Source organism: Ovis aries, chromosome 2 (genome assembly GCF_016772045.2).
Source record: "Ovis aries strain OAR_USU_Benz2616 breed Rambouillet chromosome 2, ARS-UI_Ramb_v3.0, whole genome shotgun sequence".
NCBI classification, from domain to species: Eukaryota; Metazoa; Chordata; class Mammalia; order Artiodactyla; family Bovidae; genus Ovis; species Ovis aries.
Genome location: NC_056055.1, coordinates 141581304 through 141597490, shown reverse-complemented (window position 1 = coordinate 141597490; position 16187 = coordinate 141581304). Strand labels below are relative to the sequence as shown.

The 16187-nt window shown below is 42.7% G+C and overlaps 1 protein-coding gene across 14 annotated transcripts in view; it reads left to right on the top strand.

The window, feature by feature from the left end:
* The window catches only part of B3GALT1 (beta-1,3-galactosyltransferase 1), a 621523-nt gene that overhangs the window by 574182 nt on the left and 31154 nt on the right, over positions 1–16187 (top strand). For 3 of the 14 annotated variants that reach the window (XM_060409812.1, XM_060409822.1, XM_060409823.1), the window contains one exon: positions 1363–1468. The exons of the other annotated variants lie outside the window; for them this stretch is intronic. The gene's annotated coding sequence lies outside the window, so the exon portion shown is untranslated. The remainder of the gene's footprint in view (positions 1–1362; positions 1469–16187) is intronic. 14 annotated transcript variants of the gene reach the window in all.

Here is a 16187-nt window from a genome sequence, read left to right as displayed (position 1 = left end):
GGTCTCAGTTTTCATATCCATTTCTAATATTCCAGCAACAAAATCTAGGGAAAAGCCCACATTTTCAGGTGCCTTGTCATAGCCTATTTAATGTATATGTAGGAGAGATTGTCTTTTGCACTGAAGAGCTTGTTTGAAACCAAAACGAGAACCCCTTAGCAAAAATCAAATTGCATGAGATGCAGTTTATCTTCTTTGGAAGAAAAGACGAGCTGAGTCAACCCTCCTGGGATTTGACAACTAAGGTATTTCTTTATCCTTGACACTGCTCAGATAGAGCCACTGATATTATAACTGCCTTTATTGAAGTTTGGTCGATTTAGAGGAAGTACATCCATCTTATATTACAGTCATTCTTGTACAGTCCTTACAGTCTTAAGGATTTTTTATTGAGATGAATGAAATCCTGCTTAAGAAAAAATCAGAGGAGGGAAGGGAAATGGATCTAGAATAAAAACGAGGTCCTTAATATAGTCCAGTCTCAGTGCCAAATGCTTTCATATATAATATTACTATTCCCATACCGTGGAGGAAGTAACCTACAAAGGTTGTGATCACCCAGCCAGTGACTGGAAGACCAAAGAAGGGACAGTCTTCTCCCTCCCAAGACCCTTCTATTATCTCTGCCACTAAAGAGGAAAAGTCTATCGCCATGGTTAAATATAAAATGGCCATGTCCTGCCTTTCTGTAATCTCCAGAGATGTCCTCTAAAAGATGAATATAGATCACTCTCAACTTATTACATAGCTAGAAGAGCCTTGGTTTATTTGTTATGTTTACATATCTAAACAGAGCTGGTTGTAATAAGCTGTGCTCTGCTAATTGTACATCTTCCCTTTGTTTCACCTCATCCTGTATAATTAGTGCCATCTTGAAAATAGAAGTTTTCCATGACATTAAAATTCTTACACAGCACACCCTCTAATTATTTCATATCTTCACATTAGGGACTAAGATACTCATGGTGGAGGGGATAATTCTGTTTGTTATTTAATTAGTTATAGAGGAGTTCAGGAAAAAGAGATTAAAATAATTTCTACTTGACTCTGAGATTTTTTTTTCTCATTGTCTATTCCCTCCTGACTTCAAACCTCATCATATTTGGTACCAGAGTCAGTTATGCCTCTTAGGATTTCCTTCTATTAAAAAGTTACCTATTCTTCAAGATCTACCCAAAATCCCCTTCTTTACAGGTCTTTCCAGATATCCATCATTAAAATTAAGCTTCATCTTCATACTCTAGGGTACTAATCCTATAGAATCTCTCTCTTTTGTATTATAGGGGTAAAAATAGGGCAGAGATGGCTGGTAACTTACTCAAATATGTTTCCTCTCTTTTTCTTGGGCATATAACTCAGCAGCATGTCCTTGCCTGCCTTAAAGTTGGGTGTGATCAGATGATGAATTTCTCACAGTGGAAAACAAATGAAGTGGCATATTTCCTTTTGGGGCCAGAATTTTTAGGAGGTAGGTTGCTCCATACTTGCCCTCTCCTGTTGACGTCTGCATGAGAAAAGTCTGATGCCCTCAGGGATGGAAAGAGTCAGGGCTCCTAGATCACTGAGTAGAAAGCTGTCTGGCCAAACAGGAACAGCCTCACTAGGTTGAACAGGAAATAACCATATATTGTGTTAAGGTTGGAAATTTAGAGTTTATTTGTTATACCAGCTAGTGTGGACATACCTAATACAGTGTGTGCACGTTTGTGCATATCTTTGTGACTCCCTCTATTTCAGAAGCCCCAAAATGACGGGAACAACAACCAAAAAATCACCCCTTACTGGGAGTCTTATTTGGAAATAGAGCAGATGGCCATCAAAATGAAGAATGGAGGGTCACTAAATCATTTCTGGTATTGGGAATGCCATTTTCTCATTGGCAAGCAACCGACTAGAATTTTGAAAATAATCTCATAGGCAACTAACTTACAGTAGAGAATGAAAGGGATACCCAGTGAGTTTCCTTATTAAAATGTGTCCTAATTCATTACTCATTCAAATATTCGTCATTCTTTCAATCAGCAAGTAGGTATTGGACATATTCTGTATGCCAGGCAGTCTGATAACAGTACTGATCAATCACAGATCTAGTCCCAGCTTACTCCAAATATATACTCCACCTGTCCAGCAAGTCATCAGACTACCAAAGGTGCATTCAGCTTCTCACCCAGGTTTTCAGGTTCTTCATCTATAAAAGTAAATAATAATATTATCTACTTCACAATTGTGTTATATTTTTAATTAGATAATGATCTAAATATAATGTTTATAAAATTTTTAGCACTGTGCTTCACACTTGGAACTTGATCAGCACTCAATAAATCCTAGCTATTATTATTCTTATTAATTTAGATTAATTTCATAAGATTGTACAACAACAACAAATCTGCCTGAAAGAGACTATGTGGAATATAATTTCCCCTTTGTAGTGACTTCTGATATGAGAGTTGAGGGGTTGGGAATAATGCCCCACATTTAAAAAAACAAACAAACAGTATATGCAAAGGGCCAGTGACATGAGGAAGCATTTTTTGGGAACTGAGAAAGTAGGAATAGAGAAGTAGAGAGATCAAGGAGGAAAATGCAGCAGGATGAGACCATGCAGAGCCTTGGGACCACCACGTAGCCATGCTAAGAATTTGGCCTTCTTCCTAGTGCAAGAGAAAGTAAGTCACTGAATGGTCTCAAACACATACTAGCAAAGAATATGATCATCTTTGTTTTTTTAGAAAGATCACTATGGCTGGAATGCATAGGTAAACCACTTGAAAAGTTACCATAGGAGAGTCAAGATAAGAAATACCCATAGGTTGGGTATGGTGGTGGTAGTGGAGATGGGGAGAAATCATAAAATATGAGACATGTCTGAAGTGACATTGGCAGGACATAGTGATGCTTAAGTACCGAAATGAGAAGAAGACGGCTGTTAACAATGGTTCCTGGTGTTTCAGGAAGCTACAAGCACATTTCATAGAAATAGGGACCCTAAAAGAGAATCAGGGTTGCTAGGGCATGAACTCACCCTTGTCCATGCTGCATTCAGGTGCCTCCCAGATGTCCACGAAAATAGGCCAAATACGCAGCTGGATATATTGGTCTGGAGCTCCATAGATACATCTGAGCTAGAATGTGAATATAAAGGTTATTGGAAGTAATAAAAGTTATTGGACTAGCAACTGAGACCAAGGACTGGAGAATTTGCTTAGAAAATGGGCAAAACTTAAACTGAGAAGAATAAAAGAGGGCCTGGGACCTAGCCTGAAGGAACTAGTTATCAAGTTAAGCAGAGATGTGTATGTGTTAGAAGAGCATTATTAGGTATTGGCTTAAGTGATTGTGGAAGTTTTATAAGTCCAGAAATCTGATAGAGGAGGCCAGCAGGATGGAAACTCAACAAAGAGTTGCAGTTTGAGTCTGAAAAATCAGGAAAACCAGGATCAGTCAACAGTGCAGATGAAGTCCAAAAGAAGTGCTGGAGAATTCCCTCTGGCTTCAGGAAGATCAGCCTTTTATTCTATTCAGGACTTCATTGAATTGAATGAACCTTCCCCACACCCCCACCTCCCAACAGGCCTGTTATGGCCAACATTCTGCTTTACTCAGAGTCCACTGATTTAAATGTAAATCACATCCAAATGTCCTCATGGAAACATCCAGAATAATGTTTCACCAAGTATCTGGGCACCACAGTCCAGCCAAGTTGACCCATAAAATAAATCATCACAGGGATATACAAAGACAACCAGAAATAGTGATTGATTCCCAGGCTCTATACTAGTTGCTGGGAATACAATCTACATCATGGTTTACAGTCTGAGCCCAGGGGCCAGAGAGCTGGGTTTGAAACCTAACTTTGCCTGTTACTTACCCTGAGACCTTAGGCAAATTACTCAATGATTCAGTGCCCCATCTTTAAAATAGGCACAGAATAACCCACCTTTGTTGATTGTAAAAACTAGATCAGGTAATAAACATAAAGGGAATAGAAAACTGATTGAACATGGTGAGTGCTCGATAAACATTTGCTCTTATGTTTAAAGCAGACCTGGTCTTTTCCCTGCAAAGTGACAGAATGCTTCACGAGCAGACAACAGTGTCAAGGAAGGCGATAGAAATGCCTAACCTCATCTTAGATGAGGGCCTGATCAACAGCAGGAGGAGGCCGCAGTCCCCCTGCAGTGCTTTCGGGAAATCTGGAACTTAACCAGCCTTTTTCCTCCCTGTGAAGATACCAGACATTTGAATGGCATGTGAACTTGTGAAATAAGCATGCCCTTAGCTCTTTTAACCATCCCCATGGAAAAGAAATGCAAAAAATGTTGACCATCCCCATGAAAAAGAAATGCAAGAAAGTAAAATGGCTGTCTGGGAAGCTATGAAAAGAAGAGAAGCGAAAAGCAAAGGAGAAAAGGAAAGATATAAGCATCTGAATGCAGAGCTCCAAAGAATAGCAAGAAGAGATAAGAAAGCATTCTTCAGCGATCAATGCAAGAAATAGAGGAAAACAACAGAATGGGAAAGACTAGAGATCTCTTCAAGAAAATTAAAGATACCCAGGGAACATTTCATGCAAAGATGGGCTCGATAAAGGACAGAAATGGTATGGACCTAACAGAAGCAGAAGATATTAAGAAGAGGTGGCAACAAGACATAGAAGAATTATACAAAAAAGATCTTCATAACCCAGATCATCATGATGGTGTGATCACTCACCTAGAGCCAGACGTCCTGGAATATGAAGTCAAGTGGGCCTTAGAAAGCATCACTACAAACAAAGCTAGTGGAGGTGATGGAATTCCAGTTGAGCTGTTTCAAATCCTGGAAGATGATGCTGTGAAAGTGCTGCACTCAATATGCCAGCAAATCTGGAAAACTCAGCAGTGGCCACAGGACTGAAAAAGGTCAGTTTTCATTCCAATCCCAAAGAAAGGCAATGCCAAAGAATGCTCAAACTACCGCACAATTGCATTCATCTCACACACTAGTAAAGTAATACTCAAAATTCTCCAAGCCAGGCTTCTGCAATACATGAACCATGAACTTCCAGATGTTTACGCTGGTTTTAGAAAAGACAGAGGAACCAGCGATCAAATTGCCAACATCCGCTGGATCATGGAAAAAGCAAGAGAGTTCCAGAAAAACATCTATTTCTGCTTGATTGACTATGCCAAAGCCTTTGACTGTGTTATCACAATAAACTGTGGAAAATTCTGAAAGAGATGGGAATACAGACCACCTGACCTGCCTCTTGAGAAATCTGTATGCAGGTCAGGAAGCAACACTTAGAACTGGACATGGAAAACAGACTGGTTCCAAATAGGAAAAGGAGTACATCAAGGCTGTATATTGTCACCCTGCTTATTCAACTTATATGCAGAGTACATCATGAGAAATGCTGGGCTGGAAGAAGCACAAGCTGGAATCAAAATTGCTGGGAGAAATATCAATAACCTCAGATATGCAGATGACACCACCCTTATGGCAGAAAGTGAAGAGGAACTAAAAAGCCTCCTGATGAAAGTGAAAGAGGAGAGTGAAAAAGTTGGCTTAAAGCTCAACATTCAGAAAACGAAGATCATGGCATCTGGTCTCGTCACTTCATGGGAAATAGATGGGGAAACAGTGGAAACAGTGTCAGACTTTTTTTGGGGGGGGGCTCCAAAATTACTGCAGATGGTGACTGCAGCCATGAAATTAAAAGACGCTTACTCCTTGGAAGAAAAGTTATGACCAACCTAGATAGCATACTGAAAAGCAGAGACATTACTTTGCCAACAAAGGTCTGTCTAGTCAAGGCTATGGTTTTTCCTGTGGTCATGTATGGATGTGAGAGTTGGACTGGGAAGAAGGCTGAGCGCCAAAGAATTGATGCTTTTGAACTGTGGTGTTGGAGAAGACTCTTGAGAGTCCCTTGGACTGCAAGGAGATCCAACCAGTCCATTCTGAAGGAGATCAGCCCTGGGATTTCTTTGGAAGGAACGATGCTAAAGCTGAAACTCCAGTACTTTGGCCACCTCATGCGAAGAGTTGACTCATTGGAAAAGACTCTGATGCTGGGAGGGATTAGGGGCAGGAGGAGAAGGGGATGACAGAGGATGAGATGGCTGGATGGCATCACAGACTCGATGCACGTGAATCTGAGTGAACTCCAGGAGTTGGTGATGGACAGGGAGGCGTGGCGTGCTGCGATTCATGGGGTCGCAAAGAGTAGGACAGGACTGAACAACTGAACTGAACTCACTCTTTTCAGATAAGACCCTAAAGAACTTCCTGTTGAAATGTAAGTGTTACCTAAAGCACTATCAGTATCAGCTTCCACTAGCTTGAGGTAGGTTTCTTCTCAGATAAACTACTCAGGTTCTAATGGAACGTCGTCTTCATTTGATTGAGGCAGGACTGAGGAGGCTCCTGGAAGCTAGGACGGAGTTGGGGAAATTGAAGATGGCAGATGGGAAGGCCAGGGGAGGGAAAGATCAACGGGGAGGAGAAAGGACAGCAGGGCCCTTCTTGTTACTCACACCTGGGGTTCCCCTGGTGTTCACTCTTCTCCAGACCTTGTGCCTACTCATGCCTACTCATGGCTGGGACCCTTGAAATATTTTCCCAAATCCTTCATCTCCTTGCTTTAAGTAAGTATTAAGTTTTTTAAGTATTAATTATTTGTGGCTGTTCTGGGTCTCCATTGCTGCGCAGGCTTCCCTCTGGTTTCAGCAGGTGCAGATTACTCTCTGGTTGCGGTGCACAGGCTTCTCAGTGTGGTGGCTTCTTTGCAGAGCAAGGGCTGTAGGGGGCACGGGCTCAGGAGCTGTGGCTCCCGGGCTCTAGAGCACAGGCTCAATAGTTGTGGCTCACAGGCTTAGTCTCTCCACATCAGGTAGAATCTTCCCAGATCAGGGATCAAACCTGTGTCTCCTGCATTGGCAAGCAGATTCTTTACACCTGAGCCACCAGGGAAGCTCATAAATAAGTATTAATTTTGAGGTTTGTGTTCTATTTTTTCTCCACTATGGGTCAAAGTAGTTTTCTAGAGACAGGCTCCCAGTAGAAGGCAAGTCTCTTGCTAATTCCATGTCATCATATTCAGAGTGCCCCATAAATAGTATTTCCCTTGGGATATCCTTTTCATGTCTGCTTCTGAATGACAGTCTACCCCCTTTCTTTACCTGACTCAGGCCAGTAGTTCAGGAAGTACAGTGCCCTTGACCTGTACCAACTGGAGAAATGCTGCCTGTGCATTTGCTCCTCTGTCTTTGTCCTGGGCTTGTGCAGAGGGTCTGTGCCGTAGCGCTTGAATCCACTCTCTAACCTCTGTAGACATCGCTAAGTTGTTTGATGTATTATCCAGCTTGTAATTCAGTATCCAGGGCTTCCTTAGGGGCTTATCAGTAAAGAATCTGCCCGCCAATGCAGTAGATTCAGTCCAGTCCATGGGTCAGGAAGGATCCACTGGAGAAGGAAACGATAACCCACTCCAGCGTTCTTGCCTGGAAAATCCCATGCACAGAGGTACCTGATAGGCTACCGTCCATGGGGTTGCAAAGAGCTGGACATGACTGAGCAACTAAACAACAATTCAGTATTCACTGTGAGGTTGACATTTGTTTTATTTTTCTTTTTAAATGAAATACTGATAAAGATCTTGGACCATGACTAACTCAGAGCTAAACTCGAGTGTTTATTACCTTATGATTCCTTCTCTTTCAGTCCTGCAAACTAAGGCATTAATGTAGGTGCTTCTTTTTACTTAAAGATGGGGGCCCTGCAATTTCGCTCAAGATGGGCTTTTTTGGACATTCTTCCTCTGGGCAGAGCTGCAGGTCCATCTGCATCTGGTTCCATGTCTCAGTCATGTGCCTTGTGTGGAATGGGTTGGCCCTCAATTGCCCGGCCCATGCTCTCTCCACTGTACAACACTGCCTTCCAGGGCTCACAGCACACTCTGCTCATGCCTGAAAACCAGTGAGGTTTCCCTTCAGGCCTCTCAAGCCCCAGGAAGAGGCACTAATAGGAAGGGCAGGAGCCAGTGTCCTTTGGCTTCTGACGGATATCTTCCAGAACAGCTCCCCAGGCAGCTGAGCCAGAGGTGAAGAAGCGGAGACCCAGGAGACACTGGGTACCTACACTTTAGATCAGGGGCTGTCACCTCCCTCTGCCCCTGTGCAGGTCTCTGAGTCTCAAACCCTCACAGAACCTTAAGGAAACTGATTAGGGGATGCCCTGTTAGGAGTGAGCTGAAGGTGAGGAATGAGGCACTGGTCCGGTACAAAATGAGGCCCAGAGAAGGGATGAAGTTCAGGGATAGGGTGAGAGTCAGGGAGGCCAGTAGCACACAGGAATACTGGTCAATAAAGCACAGTTTTGTACCGTGGTCTACCAAGTATCCTCCCCACCATAGCAATCACACTTCACATTCAGAGGCACAGCCCCAGGCCCCAGGGACACCAGTGTGATAAAATGCACAGAGGCCAAGGCTCAGACACCAACACGGTTTGTACACCTTCCCCAGACCAGGTGCCTCACGGGTCATCTTACTCATTGCTCAAGATGGCCCTGCAGGTGGGGGTTTGCTCATTCGCCTGCCAGAGTGAGGTACATGGACTAGTGCAGATGACACTATGGGGGAGCAGGAACTGAGGCGGTTCATGTAGTCACAGTGTAGTGCTTCCACTCCTAAAGTCTCACACAGGGTCCATGGAGAAGCTGACAAACTACTCAGCCGCTGTGCTCCTGGACCAGGCCCTCTCAGTGCCCCTGACCAGCCAGCTGGATTGGCCTAGGAGGTACCTCAGTGAGAGTGAAGAGCAACAGGAAGCAGGCAATGCCTACCCACCCACCCATACACAGCACGGGGCCAAGGAGCAGGGAGCCAGGCTTGTGCTATGCAAATAACACTCACCCTGCCCTCTCTCTGGCCATAGACCTGACCTTTCCTCTTCTCTGCAGGGCTGCTGTGCAGGAGTCAGCTTTCCTGATGCTGTGTTTGTTGATGGCTCTGGATGCGCTATAACCAGAGTCCTTCTCAAGCTGTGTCTTAGCCACTGAGCAGATTGGAATAAAATCAGGAAATTACACAATTCCTAGGTTAAAAAATAAGGGAAAAAAAGAAGTCCCCAAGGGTGGAAGTTGGGTTAGGACTGGCCACATCACAAGGTTGCCCCATCCTGAGACTTTGCGACAGGTATTCCTGGTGGATTTCACTGAGCCCTGGAGAGACAGCACAAAGGGATCCCTGAGGACAGAAAAGACTTCTCCGGGCAACAAAGGTGTCACAGCCCAGAGTGGATGCTCCTTCCCCTGCCCTCCTAGGGTAGCTTACTCTTAACTCTCTGCTACATTTATGATGAAGAACTTCTTTCCCAGTCACCTCAATATTTATTTGCTATGTGCAAGGCCCCCCACTTTCTCACAGCCCGTGACGTGTCCAGCATACCTCTGGCTCCCTGGCATCCAGCCCAGAACCAAAAAGTACTCCTCTATAGATGTTAGACAAATATATTAGCATAAACCATTTACCTCCAGGATTTGGAAAAGGCCCTATAACATGAAAAGGTCAACAGATCCTCCTTCACCAATACAAGCTACCTGAGATCCAACAAATGGCTTTTCGTGTCTTTCCTAATAGCACAAAATATCCCTTGGACCCTAGTGAAATAAGTCTAGCACAGGACGAACTGCCTTATAAATTAATGAACACCACCCTGTAAACCAGGTGGTTTATAGGCATTGGAAATTGGCAGAAATATGATAGGCAGTGGTCATATAGTTGATGTGAAAGCCACCACAATGGTTCCTGATATATTTCCTATCACAGTCCACATAGGAGATGAACCTTTCATGCATCACAACTCCCAACAAGATAGTCCAGCCACACCTCTTTCTTCATTAAAAAAAAAAAAAAAGAAAAACCTTTCTATTTTGTATTGGGGTGTAGCTGACTAACAACGTTGTGATGATTTTAGGTGAACTGAAAAGGGACTCAGCCATACATATACATGTATCCGTTCACCCTTAGACTCCACTCCCATCCAGGCCCACACCACTTGCAGGAAAGTAAATCAGACGGCAAGGGAGTAAAATCAATATTTTTGTAAGAATACATTTGAATCTGCTCTAATTTGAAAAGTGGAACCCCAGTAATGGGTAACCTTTATTGAGTGCTTACTGCATGCTAAGTTCTGTGCCATGAGCTTTGCATACATGATCTTAATTGAGCTAGGAACAACCCTGCACGGTGGGTTCTATAGAATCTTCATCTTGCAGATTACAAAACGAACTGATGGAGGTTATACAGTGTTTCCAAGACTAATACATGGCTAGGACTGAAATCCAAGTCTTTATATTTACACTTGCCTGTCCAAAATCATCATCCTCAAATTTCAGCACCTGGTGACTATTATTATAAATTTCCTGTGACATCCCTCACAAATGACTGCCCCAATCTGTATATGATGGCATGAAGAACCTTTTTTTACCAAAAATAGAGTGCTGCTTCTATCAAAGCTGGCTTTTGCTCCCTGGGTTGAACTCAATTCAATTATTGGAATCAGTTTGTGTCTTAAAGATCAGCAAGATAATAACCATCTTTTATTGAGTCTCTTTTATTTTGTTCAGTTCAGTTCATTTGCTCATTCATGTCAGACTCTTTGCGACCTAATGGACTGCAGCACACCAGGCTTCCCTGTCCATCACCAACTCCTAGAGCTTACTGAAACTCATGTCCATAGAGCTGGTGATGCCATCCAACCATCTCATCCTCTGTCTTCCCCTTCTCCTCCTGCCTCTATCTTTCTCAGCATCAGGGTCTTTTCCAATGACTCAGTTCTTCATATCAGGTGGCCAAAGTACTGGACTTTCAGCTTCAGCATCAGTCCTTTCTATGAATATTCAGGACTGACTTCCTTTAGGATGGACTGGCTGGATCTTCTTGCAGTCCAAGGGACTCTCAAAAGTCTTCTCCAACACCACAGTTCAAAACCATCAATTCTTTGGCACTCAGCTTTCTTTAGAGTCCAACTCTCACATGCATACATGACCACTGGAAAAACCATAGCTTTGATTAGATGGACCTTTGTTGGCAAAGTAATGTCTCTGCTTTTTAATATATTGTCTATATTTGTCATAACTTTTCTTCCAAGAAGCAAGTGTCTTTTAATTTCATGGCTGCAGTCACCATCTGCAGTGATTTCGGAGCCCCCCCAAATAAAGTCTCTGACTGTTTCCATTGTTTCCCCATCTATTTTCCATGAAGTGATGGGACCAGATGCCATGATCTTTGTTTTCTCAATATTGAGTTTTAAGCGAACTTTTTCACTCTCCTCTTTCACTTTCATCAAGAGGCTCTTTAATTCCTCTTCGCTTTCTGCCATAAGGGTGGTGTCATCTGCATATCTGAGGTTATTGATATTTCTCCCAGAAATCTTGATTCCAGTTCATGCTTCTTCCAGCCCAGCATTTCTCATGATGTACTCTGCATATAAGTTAAATAAGCAGGGTGACAATATATAGCCTTGACGTACTCCTTTTCCAATTTGGAACCAGTCTGTTGTTTCATGTCAGGTTCTAACTGTTGCTTTTTGACCTGCATACAGATTTCTCAAGAGGCAGGTCAGGTGGTCTGGTATTCCCATCTCTTGAAGAATTTCCACAGTTTGTTGTGATCTACACAGTCAAAGGCTTTGGTGTAGTCAGTAAAGCAGATGTTTTTCTGGAACTCTCTTGCCTTTTCAATGATCCAGTGGATGTTGATGATTTGATCTCTGGTTTCCTCTGCCTTTTCTCAATCCAGCTTGAACATCTGGAAGTTCACGGTTCACGTACTGTTGAAACCTGGCTTGGAGAATTTTGAGCATTACTTTACTAGCGTGTGAGATGAGTGCAGTTGTGCAGTAGTTTGAGCATTCTTTGGCATTGCCTTTCTTTGGGATTGGAATGAAAACTGACCTTTTCAGTTCTGTGGCCACTGCTGAGTTTTCCAAATTTGCTGGCATATTGAATGCAGCACTTTCACAGCATCATCTTTTAGGATTTGAAATAGCTCAACTGGAATTCCATCACCTCCACTAGCTTTGTTCATAGTGATGCTTCCTAAGGCCCCCTTGACTTCTCATTCCAGGATGTCTGGCTCTAGGTGAGTGATCACACCATCATGGCGTCTGGGTCATGAAGATCTTTTTTGTATAGTTCTTCTGTGTATTGTTGCCACCTCTTCTTAATATCTTCTGCTTCTGTAGCTTCAGGTAGTTTCTTTAAGAGCTGCTCTGGTTCCTTTAATCTTGCCTCAGGTGATCTCCTGATGAGCTTCTTGAGATTATCAAATTATGATCTTCTCTGGAATGCTAACATCTCTTCCATTTGTTGGGGATTTTATGTGTATCTCTTGCGGTGGAGTTGGTGATGGACAGGGAGGCCTGGCCTGCTGCAGTCCATGGGGTCGCAAAGAGTCGGACACGACTGAGCGACTGAACTGAACTGAACTTGAGGTGGAACCAGGACCCTGTCCCAAGGCTGCACTATTGTTTCTTCGCTGCTCCTCCCTTGTCTCAGCATCCCGTCCCTTCTGTGATTAACAGCAGTTCTTTAAATCTTTCCTTTGGGATTCATGGAAGGTCATGGAGGCTGGAGTCTATTCCCTACAGACAAGAACAGCAGGGGAGGAGAGCAGAAAGGCCTTGTGGCCAGGAGCCCCACAGGGTCCTGCTTGGTTTCAGGAGGAAGGTGGGAGAACAGGAGAGAAAATGTTGGCAAGAGGATCCCTAGGAGGGAAAGTGTTCCAAAGGTGGGTATCAATCCCCAGTAGAAGAGAGGAGAGTGGGGAGAGAGGTGAGCTGGGAAACAGCACAGTGAGGGTAGGGCAGCCATCATTCCGGTGAGAAAATGGAGGAGGCAGAAGAAGGGGCTGCAAGCACCACAGAGTCTTTGGGGAGGCGAAGAAAATGGAAAGAAATCTCTGGCGAGCACTGACAATTTTTTTTTTACGAAGGAGAAAGAGAAGAAGCAGCTTTTCCAAGCCCAGAGCTGACATGTGTGTGGGGGTCCTGTTGACAGACAATCAGATCACTTCCCTGTCACTCAAACCAGTCACCCCCTGTGTCTGGAAGTCATGCCCCAGGGGGATGCCTTCAAGGACTCAGAAAAGTAAATTCTCTGGAGCCTTCCCCACTTGAGCCATCTCCTGAATGCTGAGCCTTACTAAGAAACTTAATGAGACCTTTTCACACACCAGGGAGCAGGGCTCAGTAGTGGGCAGGCTGTTGAGCAAACATTCCGTTGTCTGGATTTGAATGAGGAAAGATATTCAGCTGGAATGAGATGAAATAGGGATCAGTTCATGCTTAAAAGACATAAAAGTGTTGGTCAGAGAGGAAACTCAGGGACATATTCAAGTTTTTCCTATCTGTCAGTGAAATGTTATCACTGAGGAGTTTGTACCTTCTTTTATTTCAAAGTGAAGTGAAGTGAAGTGAAGTAGCTCAGTCGTGTCCGACTCTTTGTGACCCCACCCATGGACTATAGCCTATCAGGTTCCTCCGTCCATGGGATTTTCCAGGCAAGAGTGCTGGAGTGGATTACCATTTCCTTCTCCAACTCGCCCACAATTTAAAAGCATCAGTATCAGGATAGTGCATTGTCCTCCATACAGTATTTGAAGACGATGCTACCAGTGGTGATTCTCCTGGATGACTATGAACAGTTGAAAAGAACAATGGATGTATGGCAATCTCCTGTGTTGCACAAAGAATTGATTTCAGACTGTAGCTGTTTGAAAATAAATATGACCAAAGCCAAGAGACTGATATAAAAATAAACAAGAGCGTCTTAATCTGTATTTTCACAAACAACTGATTTAATCACTTTGACTTTAAACTCACAAATCAAAAGGTCAGCCAGTTTGATTAAAAACACGTGCACAGTCCAGTTGATTGACTGACTGAACTATATGCTTAAAGAAGCAGTGGTGTGATGCTAAGAGAAGTAGCTTGGGAGTCAGGGAGCCTGGATTCTGTTTTGGGCTTCATTTCACATCCCTTGTAAGAACCTGGGTGACCTCTGAGCCCCAAGACACCATACCTACATCCTGGATTCTGGTGATAATCAAATGAAGTAACATAGGTAGAAATAATTTTGTACACTGGGAAGTTCTCTCCAAAATTCCATCACCACTATCAGTAACTGTTACATAATCCCAAAGTCACGTATTCGTCAATCCTTTGAAATGCTGCTGCTATATTTGATACACTTACTCATGGAAACTTTCTCATGTTTGGCAACTTCTGTCCCTCTCCTGTCTGAAGTCTGAATCTTCCTTCCTAACAGTACCCTCTGCTACCAATTTAATGCAGCACCATTGAAGATAATCTGCCCAACTACTGCTGCAGTTAATAGAAATTCTCCTTTCAGTGTGGTGCATCTGCTGTGACATCTGTTTAAAACCCATGGAGAGGATTCAGTGTTCACCAGCAAATTGAGTAATTACTGTGTAATTACACTATAAATTGTGCAGTCAATGATTTGCTTTCGAAATTCATCTTTCGGACATATTCACTATGACAGCCACTTGGGTTCTTCTAAGATGTGCAGATCTGTTCTTAAAACGGTCAATATAAAGATGTGAGCCAAACACCTGTGGCCAAAAAATTAGAGGATTATCTATAGAAAAGAGAGAGGGTTAGAGAAGGACAAAAATGAAAGTGTGGAAAGGAGATGTTAATAGAGCGAGAAAGAAAGGGGAAGGATATTTTGAAGATTGTCTAAGTCTTTCTCAGTTATTTCGTAAAACCTGTGAAATTGCTAAGCCTTGCTGGCAGGAGAAAGCACAAGAGGAGAGATCAGTGACGCAGGAGTTCGCCTGCTTCACGAAGAGCCCATTACTAGTGATAGCTATTTGGACTTTGGGAAATTGTACCATATGTAGAAAGTAGAGAATTAATGACTTAAGAGATGATATCTAATAGCTCTTGATAACTACAGCTTTACAGTGTCTAAAAACTGAGACCTAACACTTTGCTGAACAGTTATCAAACAAAGATCTATGCTTCCTCTAAATCTGTTTTTTAAAAGCCAGTCAACAAATATTTATTATCCACATGTTATATGGAATATGAAATATGTATTAGACTGTATGCTTGAAGCAACCTGGAATATAAATAAACAAGGCAGCAGTGTGGCATAGTGGAAGAAAGGCTAGCTTGAAATCCTTCCTGACTTGAGTTTGAATCATGAGCTGTGGGACTAAGCCATATGAAGCTGCTGATGTTCAATCATTTTTAAGCTACATACCTGGCAATTTCATGCGATTCAACCAAAAGGAATTAGAAATGCCTCTTAAATGATTGAGAATTAGAAAAAATGTTTATAAAATATTTATAATGTTTGTATAAATGTTTAGAGTTTGTTTATGGTGGAAGGGATATAGAAGCATCTTACCCTTGGTCACCAAGGGTACTAAACATCATTACTGTGTAGTGGAAATAGGACAGACGAGTTAAGACAGTATTGCAAAAGTCAGAGCTATGTATGTCTCCCTTTTGGCCACTATATGTTTAAAGATACAAGTCTCACTAAATATTTAATGAAAGGAATTTTATACAAATGAGAGGATTCATTTGTTAAAACAAAGGCATTTGCTACTACATAAACACGCAAAAACACACACACACTAAGTCACTTCAGTCGTATCCGACTCTCTGTGGCCCTATGGACTATAGCCTGCCACGCTCCTCTGTCTATGGGATTGTCCAGGCAAGAATACTGGAGCGGGTATATCTGATCTCTAAAACAAAAATTCTATTCCAAATGCCCACTGCAACAAACATCTATTAGAATCAGTTATTCTGTAATTATATTAACATCAAGTTGTTCCATTTTAACAGCACAACACTTTCCAAATGTGTATACTTCAGTTTTCAAAAGGTAAGTCCCATTTAGAGATGGGATGCAGTTTTACAAAATAAAGTAAAAAACCAAAATGCACACCAAACACCCAGTTGCACTCATGACGGTTTTGTTCCTTTCCTTTGCATGGGAGCAGCAGAGCACTCACGGCATCAGAGGCAGCCGCAGGAAACAGCTAGCTGCATTAGTCAGTGTGCTAAGTAGAGACAGGAAGCAAGTTCAATGGAGCAGAAAGGTCCCTGCCTCTGGAATTGATGGAGAGAAGGAATGTGATTGGTTTCTTAAAGGGCAGACAG